Consider the following 19,668-nt stretch of genomic DNA (forward strand, 5'->3'; position numbering starts at 1 on the left):
CGTAGAAGATAAAGTCTATAATGGTTCCACATTTTCTTGAACCTTCTAATAGTCCCAATATATCTTGGATTTAAAAAGCCAATGATCATATGTATCTTTGACTTCCAAATATGTTGAACTCAACTTTTATTCTAGAAGAAAACAAACTAAGACTGAAAAACATATCCCTATTATGGCACATATCATTTACCAGCCCATGGACTGGCTCTGTTCTCTAAGAGCAGGGTTCTTTCCTGTGACTTACTTCATGGTGCTTTGGCGTGTCTGTGGTGCTGGGATGGATATGAGTGAAAAGAAAAAACTCCACAGCTGCTGAACTTCTGGTGTTGTCAACTTCTGTTTCGAAGCAAGTAAAGCTCTTTCCCGAAAGGAACTTGAGTAGTTCACGACATGAATTCCAACTTTACATAAGCAACTGAAAGGAACACAAGCATTCTTTCTGCCTTGATTTTATTACCCTTAAACAGGAGGAGGGCTCAGGGAGGCACCATCTGACATATATTTGGATATATTCAGAGGCACATTGTTCCTGGAGTTTTCCCACTGGCCACCAGTTGTCATTTTTATACGATACATACTTAGACTTGCAAACTCATAATTATCATTTTCCAGCTGCAAATATCAGATCCTTAATGAAGGAAATTTAGTACCTGGCACAGGAGATCAGTCCTGAATATTAATTGGAAGGACTGATGCTGAAGCTGAAACTCTAATACTATGGCCACCTGATGCGAAGAAATGACTCATTAGAAAGGACCCTGATGCTAGGAAAGATTGAAGGCAGGAGGAGAAGGGGACGACAGAGGATGAGATGGTTGGATGGCATCACCGACTCGATGGACATGAGTTTGAGCAAGCTCTGGGAGTTGGTGACAGACAGTGCTGCATGCAGTCCATGGGGTCGCAAAGAGTCGACACAACTGAGCAACTGAACTGAACTGAACTGACAGTACATAGAAAGTATTCAATGTTTGTTGAAAGAAATGAGAGTTTGATTGCTTGATGTAAGCGCTGACTATATATCTATCAATATACATTTTCTCTCTGCATTCATACACACACACATGTCCCTCTCAGCTGTCTATAACTACAGCTCAGTCTTTAAAGGCCAACTGGCCTGGGCCCTCAGGTTTTAAACATCCCAGTTGTCCAGTTCAGATCCCAAGTCCTAGAAAATTTCTGACTGAGTGGCCCTTCTCTGAGGCTTGGCCAAGATTCTTCCAGTTCTTGGCTACATCTTGTCTCTCACCTATAATTTCTAAATACAAAACTTTAAAATAAAAATAAAGTCACAACACAAAAAGTATAAGTCATGAGCTCATCAGGCTTTAACAGAAATACTCTGAGCATGATACATCATCAACAAGTCCAATTTCATAGTACTGCCTGTAAAATCTTGTCTTTCAGTACATTTTTCCTACTCCTGAGGTGGTAGGAAAACATTTTTCAAGAGACAGTAGCAGAGACAAAAAAAAATGTCAGCCAGATATATATCCCACCAATCACATTGCAGTGAGCCAAACACAGGGATGGACCCAATCAGCCTCTTCTTCCTCATGTGGTGAGCACTCCAGAGAGAGCCCATCCTGCAGCACTTCCCTCTCTTTCAATTTATCTCCCAGAGTTTAGCCAAGTACACTCAATCCTTACAGCATTTCAACAGCATACAGTGCACAAACTATGTCATCACAATCCTAAGCTTTCAAATGTGCTCAGGAACAGCAGACTGTCTCTGGCTCTGGGCACCAAATGACAGTTCTCCCTGAATCGTGAACTAGGTACTGAATTTCTGTCATTAAGTATCTGATACTTACAACCAGAAAAATATGTGTGAGATATACAAAAAATCCACACTAACAGATGGTTAATGAGAAACTTCCTTCAGGAGAGAAAGGAATACCTTTTTAGTACTGTCTTCTATGTTGATTTATATATGCTTTAGAAAGCTTTAAGGTAATAGATATGTAATTTATGGTTGAATAAAAATTATGGTATATGCCATTTCTAAATGCAAGTGGGCTATTGGTGTCTAGATAATATTTGTGTCCATCCAACACAGGAATTGTGCTAAGCCCTGAGAATATAGTGGTGAAAAAGACATATTCTTTGCCCTCAGGGACTCTTTAGGGTGATGGGCAGAGAAACAAGTCATGCCAATTTGCCAGTACAGGCAGACAGAGGAGTGAATGACCCCAGGGTACTATGTGAGCATAGAGAAGTACTTAATCCAGTCTCAAGTGGCCAGGAAGGGATAGCTAAACTGAGATTCGAAAAGTGATTAAGAGTTACCAGGTAAAGGAGGGAGTGAGAGTACCAAAAATGATTTAATTCAAGGACATGAAAAACTCTGATACAAGAGAGGGCTGATGTACTGAGACATGAACTGGAGAAGCTAAGCAGTTTGGGCTTTACCCAGAGGGTAATGAAAAGCCATCTAATCTGCATTTATATAATATATATGCATTTATATATAATATATATTTAATATATAAAATAATATAAAAATATATTGTGATTATAATATATATTTAAAATATAATACAATTTATTGACTGGGGTTCAATTCCTGGGTCGAGAAGATCCCTTGGAGAATGAAATGGTAACCCTCTCCAGTATTCTTGCCTGGAGAATCCCATGGACAAAGGAGCCTGGCAAGCTACAGTCCATGGGGTTGCAAGAGTTCGATACAACTTAGCGACAAAAGAGAAGGAAAACAACAGCTAGTGTTTATTTTGTGCCAGCATCTGTAGCATGCACTTTACTTGCATTATCTCACTTGATTCACACAACAACCCTACAAGGTGATTATTGCAAAGGAAATTGAGGCCACAGAGATTAAGTAATATATCCAAGATCTCTCAACAAGTAGCAGGTCCTGCCTCTTCAGGTAAAAACATCAGGACCAGTTGAATAGATAGACAGGGTGAAGGAAGGGTCAGAGTCACATCTGACCCAAGGTTCCTGGTATGGTCACCTGGGAACACAGGAAGAAAAATTTGGGGAAACATAAGGGAGCTGGGTGATGCATTCAATTTTATACACGCTGAGTTGGGTGTCAGATCTTCAGGGTGAATTACCAAAATAGTTGAATATAGGGGCCTGAAACTCTATATGATGAAGCTACAGATTTGATGGAGGATTATCAGTCATGGGAGAGGAGAGATCACCCCAAGGAAGTATGTAGAATGACAATGTTACGGGAGTCCTAACTCTGCTCGCTGCACAACAGGCCAGTGCATCTGTGTTGAGGCAAAGAAAATGACTTTATTTGGAAAGCAGCTGAAAGAGAAGATGGCAGACCAGTGCCTCAAAATAACCATCTCACGGGGTCTGGATGCCAGGTTCTTTTATAGATCAGAGATGATGGGAGGTGAGGAAGCAAAGTAAAAAGGCCGTTAATCTTGCAAATATCCTAGAATAGCAAGCCTCAGTCAGGGGATGAGTTAATTTCTTCCTTCCTGCCATCCACAGGTGGACAGCATTCTGAACAAAGGCACTTTAACAGTCAGGCAGAGGGGCAGGGTGCTTTTAAGCAAGCCATTATGTATGATTATAATAACAAAAGCAGCAAAAAGTAAGACAAAGAAACAGTTCCATTATGGGGTCAGAATTGGCTTCTTCCCTGAAAAGAAGAGGCCTAAACAGATTTCCAAGAAGCACAGACATTTATGGGGCATCCAGAGGAAGAGGTCTATGAAAAAACAAGAACGAAGAGACAAAGGAAGAAACCCAGAGAGGTTTGTCATGGAAGCCAAGGGAAAGAGTATTTCCAGGAGGAAGCAGTCATGCCTCCCTGATGCTACAGACAGATCAAGTAAGGTGCAGATCAAACACATCCACATCCATTATCAACAATGAGGCTGTCGGTAACCTTGATGAGCATCACCAGGGAAGGGTGATAAAAGAGGAGACCAGAAGGGCAGATAACTCTTTCAGGAAGTTTGGTGGTGAGTGGGGAGAAAGTGCTAAGGTGTATATTGTCTCATTTGATCCTCACAACCACCTTATGACATAGGCCCTAGTATTTTACAAATAAGAAAAATGAGGCAGAGAGAGCTTAAATAGCTTTTCCAGGATTACCCAACTAATACGTGACAGAGGCAGGACTTGAACCCAGGCAGTCTGGCTCCTGGGCCTGTGTGATGATCATCATAATAATGTTAGAGCTACTGTTTATTGAGCATTCTTCCTCTTTCAGACTTTGTGCTATGTATGCCACACATATTACGTCATTTCATCATGACAACAGCACTGTGACATAGATACTTATTATTTTCCCCCATTCTACACATAAGGAAAATGAGGCTCAGAATTATCTCCAATAACATGTTTTCTATAGGAAAACTAGCCCTGATTTTTCCATTCTAATTTACAGAACCTATTTCTGGAACATAACATCTAATTCAAGTACTTGGATATTTACATCTGCAATGTAGATATTTCTAATTTGCCTTTCAAGCAACATTCTTTTAAGTGGCCGATTGGTAAAGTATGTTACCTGACTAAGAAGGCAAAAGAAGAGGAAATGGGCTTTAATGGTAGAACAATGGCTAACAATAATGTTATAGTTGTATAGTACTTTAATGTTTAACAAAAAACTCTAACATATAATATTTTATTTGATCCTCCCCAAAGAAGAGCTTCCTGAATATGAAAGTTCTAAGACCCCAGAACACAATACCTAAGGGAAACCCCACCTCAGGAGGCTTGCTGTTGTTATTTTATCAGGTACAAACAGCTATTGTGTCTGTGAGGGTGAGAAACAGTTCCCTCTGGAGGCAGAGGGATGGTCTAGTTTAGAGTAGACTCTAAATCATTCAAAGTCTTTGAAATCTTACGAGAACACTGAATTCATCTCCATATTCTAAGGCAGAGATTCCTAATCTTCTGGGCACTAGCGTACCTGATTTTCAATGCCATCTACCTCGGTCCTAAAGGTATTATAGGGCATATATTTTAAAACAGTGATTAAAATCAATTTTATTTTGAAAATGGTAAGGTCATCTAAGATTACTGGAGCTATCTAGTGTGTCACAAGACAATGCTTGGGACTTGGGCTGAAACTTCAATCCTATACCTAAAAACATTACCATCTGAATGATGAATTATGAATAAAGGTAGATTAAAATGGGATAAAATTAACTTATTCAACATACATGTACCAAGTGCCTCCCTATGCACAAGTCATTGTTCTGAATACTGAAGTCCTCAAAGATCACTGTGGGAGCTTCCCTGGAGGTCCAGTAGTTAGGACCTCATGTTTTCACTGCCGAGGGCCCGGGTTTGACCCCTGGTCAGGGAACTAGGATCACATAAGCCACGTGGCATGTTAAAAAAAAAATAAAGTATTATTCCCAGCTTCCTCAAAAAAAAAAAAAAAAAAAAGATGGTTGTGTTAGAGTACACTAACTTGTATAGCTGTAAGAAATAATTTCCAAATCTCAGTGACTTAACACACTAAAAGGGTATTTCTCTGTTAGATGTTCCTGACATCTCTCCGGGACAGCTCCCCTCCCAATGGAGATTCAGGGATCCAGGCTCTTTGCATCTCCTGCTTTCGCCATCCTCTGTGGCCTCAGACTCTTCCACTGGATACTCAGCAACTGGTTGGCAACAAGAGAAGAGAGGATAAGTAGAGAAACACATGGGATGTTTCCAGAGTCAGACCTGAAAGTGGCGCACAGTGCCTTCACCCACATTACGTGGACCAGCACTCAGTCACCTAGCCCTAACCTCTTTTTCAGGGAAGCTAGAAAATGAATCTTCCTATATGGCCAATAAAAACAATGGATTTGGTGAATACCTAGCCACTCTCTACCTCAATCACATAATCCATTGTTTATCAAACTTCAATTATTCCCAAATCACCTTTGTGATTTTTGCTATATGTATATCATCTGCATTATTATTTAACTAGTGTTTTTCTAGAACTTGACTCACTTTTTTAATAGTTAAATACATTTATTTTAAAAGGAAACTTGGTCAGTATAGAGAGTGGAAAATTAGTCTCTTTCCATAAATAGAATGTTAATACATAAAAATACATACAATAAATGTTAATACATAAAAATGTTAATACATAAGAATGTTAATCCATAAAAATTAATACAATCACAAAACACTCTTAATTTAGCTAAGGACCACTGCTTGCTAGAGGCACTGAACTGAGTTTGCTTTGCTGTTATTCAGTCATTAAATAGTGTCTGACTCTTTGTGACCCCATGGACTACAGCACCCTAGGTTTCCGTGTCCTTCACTATCTCCCTGAGTTTGCTCAAACTCATGTCCATTGAGTCGGTGATGCTATCTAACCATCTCATCCTGTGTCACCCCCTTCTCCTCTTGCCCTCAATCTTTCCAGGCATCAGGGTCTTTCCAATGAGATGGCTCTTCACATCAGGTGGCCAAAGCATTGGAGTTTCAGCTTCAGCATCAGCCTTTCCAAAGAATAATCAGGGTTGATTTCTTTTAGGATGGACTGGTTTGATCTCCTTGCAATCCAAGGGACTCTCAAGAGTCTTCTCCAGCACCACAGTTTGAAAACATCAATTCATCAGTGCTCAGCTGTCTTTAAGGCCCAACTCTCACATCCCTACATAACTACTTGAAAAACCACAGCTTTGACTATATGGACCTTTGCCAGTAAAGTGGTGTCTCTGCTTTTTAATATGCTGTCTAGGTTTGTCATAGCGTTTCTTCCAAGGAGCAAGCATCTTAATTTCATAGCTGCAGTCACCATCCACAATGATTTTGGAGCCCAAGAAAATAAAGTCTGTCACTGTTTCCATTGCTTCCCTATCTATTTGCCATAAAGTGATGGGACCAGATTCCATGATCTTAGTTTTTTTGAATGCTAACTTTTAAGCCAGTTTAAAATTTCTTTTACCTTCATCAATAGGCTCTTTAGTTCTTCTTTGCTTTCTACTATCAGAGTGGTATCATCTACATACCTGAGGTTGTTGATATTTCTCCCGGCAATCATGATTCCAGCTTGTGATTCATCCAACCCTGCATTTTGCATAATATACTCTGCATATAAGTTAAATAAGCAGGGTGACAGTATACAACCTGGACGTACTCCTTTCCCAATTTTGAACTAGTCCATTGTCCCATGCCTGGTTCTAACTGTTGCTTCTTGACCTGCATACAGGTTTCTCGAGAGACAGGTAACATGGTCTGGTATTCTCATCTTCTGAAGAATGTTCCACAGTTTGTTGTGATCCACACAGTCAAAGGCTTTAGCATAGTCAATAAAGCAGAAGTAGAGGCTTTTCTGGAATTCCCTTGCTTTTTCTATGATCTAACAGATGTTGGCAATTTGATCTCTGGTTCCTCTGCCTGTCTAAATACAGCTTGTTCATCTGGAAGTTCTCAGTTCGCATACTATAGAAGCCTAGCTTGAAGGATTTTGAATATTACCTTGCTAGCATGTGAAATGAGTGCAATTATATGGTAATTTGAACATTCTTTGGCATTGCCTTTCTTTGGGATTGGAATGAAAACTGACATTTTAGAGTCCTGTGGCCACTACTGTGTTTTCCAAATTTGCTGGGATGTTGAGTGCAGCACTTTACCAGTATCATCTTTTAGGATTTGAAAAAGCTCAGCTGGATTTCCATTACCTCCACTAGCTTTGTTCACAGTAATGCTTCCTAAGGCCCACTTGACTTCACACTCCAGGATTTCTAGCTCTAGGTGAGTGCCCACAGCATTGTGGTTATCCGGGTCATTAAAACTTTTTTGTATAGTTCTTCTGTATATTCTTGCCACCTTTTCCTAATCTCTTCTGCTTCTGTTAGGTCCTTGTCGTTTCTGTCCTTTATTGAGCCCATACTTGCATGAAATATTCCCTTGGTATCTCTAATTTTCTTGAAGAGATCTCTAGTCTTTCCTATTCTATTGTTTTCCTCTATTTGTTTGCACTGATCACTGAGGAAGGCTTTCTTATCTCTCCTTGCTATTCTTTGGAACTCTGCATTCAAATGGGTATATCTTTCCTTTTCTCCTTTGCCTTTCGCTTCTCTTCTTTTCACAGCTATTTGTAAGGCCTTCTCAGACAGCCATTTTGCTTCCTTATATTTCTTTTTCTTGGGGATGGCTTTTGTTACTGTCTCCTGTACAGAATCATGAACCTCCATCCATAGTTCTTCAGGCACTCTGCTACTAGATCTACTCCCTTGAATCTATTTGTCACTTACACTGTATAATCATAAGGGATTTGATTTAGGTCATACCTGAATGGTCTAGTGATTTTCCCTACTTTCTTCAATTTAAGACTAAATTTTGCAATAAGGAGCTCATGGTCAGCTCCAGGTCTTGTTTCTGCTGACTATATAGAGCTTCTCCATCTTTGGCTGCAAAGAATATAATCAATTTGATTTCAGTATTGACCATCTGGTGATGTCCATGTGTAGAGTCGTCTCTTATGTTGTTGGAGGAGGGTGCTTGCTATAACCAGTGTGTTCTCTTGACAAAATTCTGTTAGCCTTTGCCCTGATTTATTTTGTACACCAAGACCAAACTTACCTGTTACTCCAGGTATCTCTTGACTTTCTACTCTTGCATTCCAATCCCCTGTGATGGAATGGCAACCCACTTCAATATTCTTGCCTGGAAAACCCCATGGACAGAGGAGCCTGGCGGGCTACAGTTCATGGGGTCACAAAAACTCAGACATGACTGAGCCACTATAATGAAAAGGACATTTTTTTTCTTTGCTGTTAGTTCTATAAGGTCTTTTCAATTTCACCTTCTTCAGCATTAGTGATTGGGGCATAGACTTCAATTGCTGTGATATTCAATGGTTTGCCTGGAAACGAACAGAGATCATTCTGTTTTTCTGCACTCAAGCACTGCATTTTGGACTCTTTTGTTGACTATGAGGGGTACTCCATTTCTTCTAAGGGATTTTTGCCCACTGTAATAGATATAATGGTCATCTGAATTAAATTCATCCATTCTTGTCAATTTTAGTTCACTGATTCCTAAAATGTCAGTGTTCACTCTTGCCATCTCCTGCTTGACCACATCCAGTTTACTTTGATTCATGGACCTGAGATTCCAGGTTCCTATGCCAAAGCTTTTGACTGTGTGGATCACAAGAAACTGTGGAAAATTCTGAAAGAGATGGGAATACCAGACCACCTGACCTGCCTCTTGAGAAACCTATATGCAGGTCAGGAAGCAACAGTAAGAACTGGACATGGAACAACAGACTGGTTCCAAAGAGGAAAAGGAGTACATCAAGGCTGTATATTGTCACCCTGCTTATTTAACTTATATGCAGAGTACATCATGAGAAACGCTGGGCTGGAGGAAGCACAAGCTGGAATCAAGATTGCCAGGAGAAATATCAATAACCTCAGATATGCAGATGACATCACCCTTATGGCAGAAAGTGAAGAGGAACTAAAAAGCCTCTTGATGAAAGTGAAAGAGGAGAGTGAAAAAGTTGGCTTAAAGCTCAACATTCAGAAAACGAATATCATGGCATCTGGTCCCATCACTTCATGGGAAATAGATCAGAAATGGTGGAAACAGTGTCAGACTTTATTTTGGGGGGCTCCAAAATCACTGCAGATGGTGACTGCAGCCATGAAATTAAAAGACACTTACTCCTTGGAAGGAAAATTATGACCAACCTAGACAGCATATTTAAAAAAAGAGACATTACTTTGCCAACAAAGGTCTGTCTAGTCAAGGCTATGGTTTTTCCAGTGGTCATGTATGGATGTGAGAGTTGGACTGTGAAGAAAGCTGAGCACCAAAGAATTGATGCTTTTGAAGTGTGGTGTTGGAGAAGACTCTTGAGAGTCCCTTGGACTGCAAGGAGATCCAACCAGTCCATCCTAAAGGAAATCAGTCCTGAATATTCATTGGAAGGACTGATGCTGAAGCTGAAACTCCAATACTTTGGCCACCTCATGCGAAGAGTTGACTCACTGGAAAAGACTCTGATGCTGGGAGGGATTGGGGGCAGAAGGAGAAGGGGACCACAGAGGATGAGATGGCTAGCTGGTATCACCGACTCAATGGACATGCGTTTGAGTGAACTCCGGGAGTTGGTGATGGACAGGGATGCCTGGTGTGCTGTGATTCATGGAGTCGCAAAGAGTCGGACACAACTGAGTGACTGAACTGAACTGATGCAATATTCTTTACAGCATCAGATTTTACTTTACCACCAGACATATCTATAACTGAGAGTCATTTCTGCTATCACCTAGCCTCTTCATTCTTTCTGGAGCTATTTCTCCACTCTCTCCCAGTAGCATATTGGACACGTATTGACCTGGGTGGGGGTCCTCATCTCCCAGTGTCATTTTTGCCTTTCATACTGTTCATGTTGTTCTTGAGGCAAGGATACTGGAGTTGTCTGCCATGCCCTTCTCCATTGAACCACACTTTGTCAGAACTCACCATCATGACCCGTCTGTTTTTGGTGGCTCCACATGGCATGGCTCATAGCTTCATTGCATTACACAAGGCTGTGATCCATGTGTTCATTTTGGTTCGCTTTATGTGATTGAGGTTTGTGCTCTCTTTGTTAAAAAAGGAGTTTAGCAAATGTTTTAAAGGAGTGTGTCAACTCCATAGAAACCTTAACTTAAACTTACTTATCAGAAGGATTGAAAGAGAATAGAAACACTAAATGACTAGAATTAGTGGATAATAGTCCTAACATTATGAATATTCTTTCTTGGGAACTTTTTAAAATTTCCTTTTACTAATTGTGTACTTGGTAACAGAAAAACTTTTGGAATTGGACTTTCTACAACAAGACAACTGAATCCTTAGGTAAAATAATTGTGGTCTCACAGTTAATAACTGGTATGGCTAGAAGTAGAACAAAGGCCTATTGACGTTGGATTCATACACATTTTTATGAACTACGGAGATTATCACAATATATTTTATCTCTATTTGACTCAACTGAATTCTGAAATTGGTCGCGTTTATGGGAATGCCGGGCCTCTATGATCACAGAGTGGCAGGAAAATCATGGTCAGTTTCCTTCTCTCTCTCTCTCTCTCTCTCTTTTTTTTTTTTTTTTTTTTGCCAGAAAGCGTGCTTTATTTTTAACAGTATGTTTTCCAAAAATAGAATTTTTAAAAAATATTTATCATTATTATTTTGTTTTACTTTACAATATTGTATTGGTTTTGCCACACACATAATAATAAAAGACTTTCAAAGGTGTATAGCAAGTTTAATGGTTGGCTTCTACAGAAAAGAATTACCAAAAATAAAAGGAAATAAAAGGAACTCAGAATAGTGTTGAAACTTCTAAAAAAAAAGAAAAGTAATTAGAACGGGATTACTCATAGAATCTATTTAAATGCATTATAAGTCTGTCTATGATAATTAAGACAGTGTGGTACTGTCACATGTATTGACAGTCATGTTGATTAACTAAAACATAATCCAGAAATAGATGTAAACACATGTGGGAGTTTCATATTTGATAAAGTTACTATTTATATCAGTGGGAAAAACACAGATTCATTAGTAAAACTTATTTGGACAACTGCATAGCCATAGGAAGAATAATTATCATAATTTCATATGCGTGCTTATATATGTGCTTGTAGATATATAGAATGTCTTTAAGAAAATACATAAGAAATTGATGACAGCAGTTGCTTCAAGAAAGGAATATCAAAATAAATAAATAAATAAATAAAATGTTAAAAAAAAAGAAAGGGATACCAAGTGGTTGACACACCATATGCTTGTATTATTATTCAATAAATAATTTTAAAAACCCAATAAATATCATGCAATAACACTGATAACTTCACATGACTAAACATTCCCAGGCAGCTTAGAATTTTTTTTCTAGTATTCTAGTATTCTAACACTTTTCTAGTATTAGCAAAGTTTTGAAAATATTTTCTGTTTTTATTGTCTCTTTTGTTTATATCTGGAGACTTGATGCCTATGACTCAATTCTGAGATCATTGAGTCTCCCAAAGCAGCCTCTTCTTCTTCCTACTTGACACTCTGAAACATCAACACCTGTTTCCAGGATCAGACAGTCCTTAGGCTATTTGGCCACCGAGTCGACTCATTGGAAAAGACTCTGATGCTGGGAGGAATTGGGGGAAGGAGAAGAAGGGAGCAACAGAGGATGAGACAGCTGGATGGCATCACTGACTCGATGGACGTGAGTCTGAGTGAACTCCGGGAGTTGGTGATGGACAGGGAGGCCTGGCGTGCTGCGATTCATGGGGTCGCAAAGAGTCGGACATGACTGAGCGACTGAACTGAACTGAACTGAAATGCAAATTTTAATAACATAGGAATTCATAACAGCCCTCATCTTATATTTCTCTAAACTATAAATATTGCCCAATGACCCCAAAAAAGTATGGTTCTAGCATTTTGGAGCATCAAGAGGGCAGATGAACATTTTCGGAAAAGGTATGAAAAATTTTCTATTAAAATGTTGATTTTTCAATCTCTTGGCAAGTCTATCTCAGGATAGATAATCCCTCTTGTAAGTATGGTTGCTCTAAAACAGCCCAAAGGGAGCAGGGGCGGAAAGGAAGGGAGGAGGCAAGAGATCATCTAAATATTCTCAACTTTAGCTCATTTAGCTTTTGTAAATTGCACATTACACACCCCTAATTTATCAAAATACAGTAGCTCAACCATTTCTCATCTTTGCCCCTTTCATCACCACACTTTCCATACTGTATCAAAACCTAACTAAATAGCTGTTGCCCCAGTGAAACTATGACTTCTCAAAAGCAGAGGCTATATGATTCATCTCTGACTACCCAAGGCGTTAACACAGCGCCTAGAATATGGTAGATGTTCTATGAATGAATGAACAAATGGATGATTGAACAAGTGAAGGATTTCTCTTCAACTGAACTGAGTCATAATACTGTATTCACAATGTAAATTTTCTCTCAACTAAACAAAATAATGCTATTCACAGAGGTAGAAAATTAGGTGTGGAATTTGTAAGAAAGACATTTGCAAGTGTAATTGGACATTGATATTTACACTCTGGATTTCCTCTGATCTTGCTTGAGATCCTGGTTCTGGGCTTACTCACCTTTGGTCCAAAGGGGGACAATTCCAGGAAGGCATTTGCTATAGCCCCAGCTGCTGAGCATACAATGAAGAACCTGGTGATTCTTTACTTTCAGCATTCAGGGGATGAGAAGAGACAGAGACAAAAGCCAACTGGGCAGAGGTAAATGAATGAATACTAAATAACTCTCTCCACCCCAGCCAGTAGCAAGTTACCAGCTGTGCCTTTAATTTAGCCCTTTGTCTTCCCTAGAAAGGCCAAGGCCATTGTGCTTGAAAAGGAGGCTCCTCTAGAAAGCCGTTCAAAAGCAGAGAAGGAAATTACAGGGGATAGAAGAGATGATATTTATTAAGGGAAAATAGTCTTCTCAAAATGCAATGAAGGGACACTATATGAGAAGGAAAAAATACTTGAGGAAAATTGGGTCATTTGACTGCATTTTTTTTCTGTAGATTAAAAACCCAGCTCAAAAGACAACTGGGATATATTTGAAAGGTTAGGATCTTGTTTTCCTATTGATAAAATTTAATAACAACCATAGAGATAGCTTGGCGAAAGAGAAAACTAAACAAGGCCTGAAGGGAAGCACCCCACAGAACCAAACCCCAGAGGAGCCATCATAGGGTGGTAAAAACCAATGTTCAGTTAAGGTTTCCGCATTTTCCTCTGGGGAGGAAAAAAGAAACTATTAAGTACTGGTTTGCTATTTGTTTTGAAAAAGAAGCAGTTTAAACATGAGAGACAATACATATAAGGCACTTAGCACAGTGCTTGAAACACAGCATGTGCTCAGTAGAAGTTAGCCATTTGTATTAATATTATAATATACATACTATGTATTATATATACATATATAGTATATAATACACAACACAGTATAAAGGGAGCTGACTCTGATTTCAGCTGCAATTAGAGTGATCACTGGGCTGGAAATAGGCTATTATAGAATTGTAGTCCTGGCTCAGCCACTGTCTGTGTGACCTTGAGCAAGTCACTTCCCCTCCTGGGGACTCAGTCTCCCCATGGGTAAAAAGGGCTAAGTAATGCATAAGGTCCTTGCAAACTCCTGGATTCTGTACAAACAGCCTAAACAAATGTAAAAGTCTTCGCTTTTTCTTTCCCTCTTGGAAGCCCCAAAGGCTGTAGGAAGGGTTGCATCAGCTTGTCTGCCTTCCCAGAGCAACCTGCGCAGCATTCATCCTGCAATCCTTTTAACAAAGGAAGCAGCAACCTGGGACAACAGACCTTGGGCTGCCATTCCTCCACAAATCAGTTATCTCAGGAAGAACAGTCGCAGATCCATCTGAATTCCAAACAACAGCAATGGAAACAGCATTCATTGACCCTGAAGAATCTGGCTGGTGGGCCTAAGATTTCCTTTCCGCATGGAAAATGGACCCACTGGGAAGGAGGTTTCCGGTGCATATAAAGCTCTAACATGTTAGCACAGAATGTTTTGGTCTAAATGTTGCTCTCTGAAGAATGAATATGGTTGAAGCAGGAAGCACCCATTCATGTGCCTCCTGGAGGAGAAGAGGGACCCACAGGGCTCTGTCCTGGCTCTGATGCTAATTTACAGGGTCACCTTGGCTGTGTTGCTTAAGCTCTCTGTAACAGTGTCCTAATTGGTACATGGAAATGATAGCTCCTCTGCCAAACTCAGAAAGAGGTTGTGAGACTGAAATGAAATAACATATGTGAAACTACTTTGAAGAGCATAACGGTTACACAAATGTATTCTCTCTCCACGTGTCTAGAATGCATGTGTATGGCTAATCCCATTAGGAAAGGAAAGGAGCTTCCCTGAATGTAATTACTCATTATTCTTGAACTAGCATTTGGTGCACAACATCATTACGTTCTCTTTATCATTGACAATCAGATGATCACAATTTCACATAAGCATTCACAGTCATTAAAAAAAGTTTTACTGCTCAAGGATTAAAGCAAGACCATTGCCATAGTGAGAAAACTCATTTAAATCTCTGTTTAAAGCTGCTTTAAACTAATCATGAAAAGAAACAGGCAATCTTTATTTCACAAAAGCAGCTGTGACACAAGCCAAAGTCTCACCAGGTAGTTAATGCATAGTTTAAAGCAACTTGGGATACTCTGTCCTTTATGCAAAATTTCAGTTCAAGCCAAAGCTTTATTGAGGGTCTACTATATGCCAGACACCGTGATGGTATGTGGGATCAAATGGTGATAAGAAACAACCCCTGTGCTCAGAGGGGAAAGTCTGTTAGATAGGATAGTTCTAAGGCATTGTGCGATCCAAGCTAAAATAGGCTTGTGAAGTGGCAGTGAGTATCAGAGACCTGGGAGAGGCTAGATTCACTGGAGCTCCCAGTGAAGCAGGCTCTTGATTAGAGACAGACCAGGATGAGGCTTTGCCTCTGGAACTGGCTCTTTGGTGGTGGGGGCGGTGGGTGCGTGGAGCCATCTTACCTCTGCAGAAACTCCTCGGTCTGCAGTGGCAATATTTCAGAAGGCCAGCAGATAGTGGTGTTACTCTGTGAAAATGGACCGTGCTACCAACACTGAAGACTTCCAGAGCAGAAAGTTAGGAATTTTCTTTGCTGAAGCCTGGGAAAATGGAGTAGTGAGAATACCCAAAGGTACAAGCCTTCTTATGAATAAAGCATTCACTTTGGCCACCCAATGCAAAGAACTGACTCAATGGAAAAGATCCTGATGCTGGGAAAGATTGAAGGCAGGAGGAGAAGGGGATGATAGAGGATGAGATGGTTGGATGGCATCACTGACATGAGTTTGAGTAAGCTTCAGGAATTAGTGATGGACAGGGAAGCCTGGCATGCTGCAGCCGGTGGAGTCACAAATAGACACAAATGAGTGAGTGAATTGAAAGCATTTTAAATAACAAACTGGCACAGTGTATCTGATTCAGAAAATCGAGTCTCATTACAAGTAGTATTAGAAGTTGAAATAAGATATTGCTTCTTATTCATTCATCCATTAATTTTTTCACCTTATCTATTGATTGTTTCTCTCTCTTTAATTTCATTAATTGCTCATAGTTTAGAATGAAAAGGGGGTTTTTAGGAAGGATGGTGTGTTTTAGGAAATGTCAGAAGTCTTGTGTTGCTGGAGTAAAGTAATTAAGGGGAAAAATGGCACGTGGTGTATTTGGAGAGGGCCTTTTGGGTCTCATAAAGAGTTTGAGTTTTATTATAGATACAAAATGACTCAGATACCTTAATGACCCAGATAACCACAATGGTGTGCTCACTTACCTAGAGCCAGACATCCTGGAGTGTGAAGTCAAGTGGGCCTTAGGAAGCATTACTGCAAACAAAGCTAGTGGAGGTGATGCAATTCCAGCTGAGCTACTTCAAGACCTGTTAAAGTGCTGCACTTTGAAGTGATGCTTTTAAAATGCTACACTCAATACGCCAGCAAATTTGGAAAATTCAGCAGTGACCACAGGACTGGAACAGGTCAGTTTTCATTTCAATCCCAAAGAAAGGCAAGGCCAAAGAATGTTGAAATTACCATAGCACATTGCACTCATCTCACATGCTAGCAAAGTAATGCTCAAAATTCTCCAAGCTAGGCTTCAACAGTATATGAACTGTGAACTTCCAGACGTTCAAGCTGGTTTTAGAAAAGGCAGAGGAACCAGAGATCAAATTGCCAACATCCGTTGGATCATAGAAAAAGCAAGAGAGTTCCAGAAAAAACATCTATTTCTGCTTTATTGACTATGTCAAAGCCTTTGACTCTGTGGATCACCATAAACTGTGGAAAATTCTGAAAGAGATACCAGAACACCTTACCTGCCTCCTGAGAAACCTGTATGAAGGTCAAGAAGCAATAGTTAGAACTGGACATGGAACAATGGACTGGTTCCAAATAGGGAAAGGAGTATGTCAAGGCTGTATATTGTCACCCTGCTTATTTAACTTCTATGCAGAGAACATCACGTGAAATGCCAGGCTGGATGAAGCACAAGCTGGAATCAAGATTTCCAAGAGAAACATCAATAACCTCAGATACGCAGATGATACCACCCTTATGGCAGAAAGCAAAGAGGAACTAAAGAGCCTATTGATGAAAGTGAAAGAGGAGAATAAAAAAATTGGCTTAAAACTTTATAATAGCCAGGACATGGAAACAACCTAGATGTCCATCAGCAGATGAATGGATAAGAAAGCTGTGGTACATATACACAATGGAGTATTACTCAGCCGTTAAAAAGAATTCATTTGAATCAGTTCTGTTGAGATGGATGAAACTGGAGCCGATTATACAGAGTGAAGTAAGCCAGAAAGAAAAACACCAATACAGTATACTAACACATATATATGGAATTTAGGAAGATGGCAATGACGACCCTGTATGCAAGACAGGGAAAGAGACACAGATGTGTATAACGGACTTTTGGACTCAGAGGGAGAGGGAGAGGGTGGGATGATTTGGGAGAATGCCATTCTAACATGTATACTATCATGTGAATTGAATCGCCAGTCTATGTCTGACGCAGGATGCAGCATGCTTGGGGCTGGTGCATGGGGATGACCCAGAAAGATGTTATGGGGAGGGAGGTGGGAGGGGGGTTCATGTTTGGGAATGCATGTAAGAATTAAAGATTTTAAAATTTAAAAAAAAAAAACTCAACATTCAGAAAATGAAGATCACGGCATCTGGTCCCATCACTTCACGGCAAATAGATAGGGAAACAATGGAAACAGTGACAGATTTTATTTTGTTGGGCTCCAAAATCACTGCAGATGGTGACTGAGGCCACCTGAAATTAAAAGACGTTTGCTCCTTGGAAGAAAAGCTATGACAAACCTAGACAGCCTATTAAAAAGCAGAGACATTACTTTGCCAACAAAGGTCCATCTAGTCAAAGCTATGGTTTTTCCAGTAGTCATGTTTGGATGTGAGAGTTGGACTGTGAAGAAGGCTGAGTGCCAAAGAATTGATGCTTTTGAACTGTGGTGTTGGAGAAGACTCTTGAGAGTCCCTTGGACCACAAGGAGATCCAACCAGTCCATCCTAAAGGAAATCAGTCCTGAATATTCATTGGAAGGACTGGTGCTGAAGCTGAATCTCCAATACTTTGGCCACCTGATGTGAAGAACTGACTCATTGGAAAAGACCTTGATACTGGGAAAGATTGAAGGCAGGAGGAGAAGAGGACGACAGAGGATGAGATGGTTGGATGGCATCACCAACTCAATGGACATGAGTTTGAGCAAGCTCTGGGAGTTGGTGATAGACAGGGAGGCCTGGCGTGCTGCAGTCCATGGGGTCACAAAGAGCTGGACATGAGTGAGCAACTGAACTGGCTGATTCTTGGTTGCACTGGGTCTTCGCTGTTGCAGGTAGGCTTTCTCTAGTTGCAGTGAGTGGGGGCTACTGTTGGTTGCAGAGCACAGGCTTCAGTAGTTGCGGCACATGGGCTCAACAGCTGCATCGCTCGGGCTCAGTAGTGTAGCACGTCGGCTTTAGTTGCCCCAATACATGTGGGATCTTCCCAGAGCAGGAAATGAACTTGTGTCCTCTGCATTGCCAGGCAGACTCCCATCCACTGTACCACCAGAGAAGTCCTCTGGTTTAATAGTTTAAAATTAAACCTTATTTTGGAATAATTTTAGATTCACAGGAAAGTTACAAAGATTGTACAGGGTTTCTCTACTCTTCATCCAATATTCCCCATTGTTAACATCTTAAAATACCATGGTATATTTGTCAGAACTAATAAATTCACACTGGTACACAAATGTTAACTAACCCCAAGACTCTATTTGGACTTCATCAGTTTTCCCATTAATGTTCTTTTGCTGTTCTAGGATCTAACCCAGGATACCACATTGCATTTAGTCAACATGTCTGCCCTGTTTTTCCTGGTCTATGATAATTTCTCAGCCTTTCGTTTTTCATGACCTTACCGATTTTGAAGACTACTGGTCAGGTACTCTGTATTCCGTAGTACACCCCCAAGTCTAGGTTTGTCTGATATTTTTCTCTTATGGCTAGACTCAGGTGATAGGTGTTTGGAAAGATTGCCACAGAGATGATGTGCTCTTTTCATCCCATCATATTATAGCTTATGGTGAACTGTGTCGGATTTGTGATCTCCGAAGAAGATTTTGCTTCAGGACCAGGGACCAGGCTTGATCACTCAAGAGCTTTCATGCAGCAGAGTTTTATTAAAATAAGAAAAGGGACAGAGAAAGTTTCTGACACAGACATCAGAAGAGGGCCGGAGAGCGACCCCCTCACTGGTCTTATCAAGGCCTTATATGCTTTTACCAGACCTACTCCCACAACATGCATCTTAAGACAACAAGATCAGTCAGAAGGTTCTTGTTAAGGAGAAACATGTCCCTGAGCAAGATATATTGTTATATTGACTAACACAAAGCAATGTAGAAGGAAAAAAAAAAAACATTTGTCCTTTTCTTCTTGAGAGCCCCAGGCCCCTTTGTCCTCCTCGGGGATCCTGGACTTCTTATCAACCTACCTAGGAATTGACTCTCTCAATATCAAGAGTACCTGATATCCACATGATATTACTGTTAATATTAACCTTCATCACTTTGGTAAGGTGCTGTCTGCCGGGTTTCTCCAATATAAAGTTATTATTTTCCTTT

The sequence above is a fragment of the Ovis aries genome, chromosome X (genome assembly GCF_016772045.2).
Source record: "Ovis aries strain OAR_USU_Benz2616 breed Rambouillet chromosome X, ARS-UI_Ramb_v3.0, whole genome shotgun sequence".
Taxonomy (NCBI): Eukaryota; Metazoa; Chordata; class Mammalia; order Artiodactyla; family Bovidae; genus Ovis; species Ovis aries.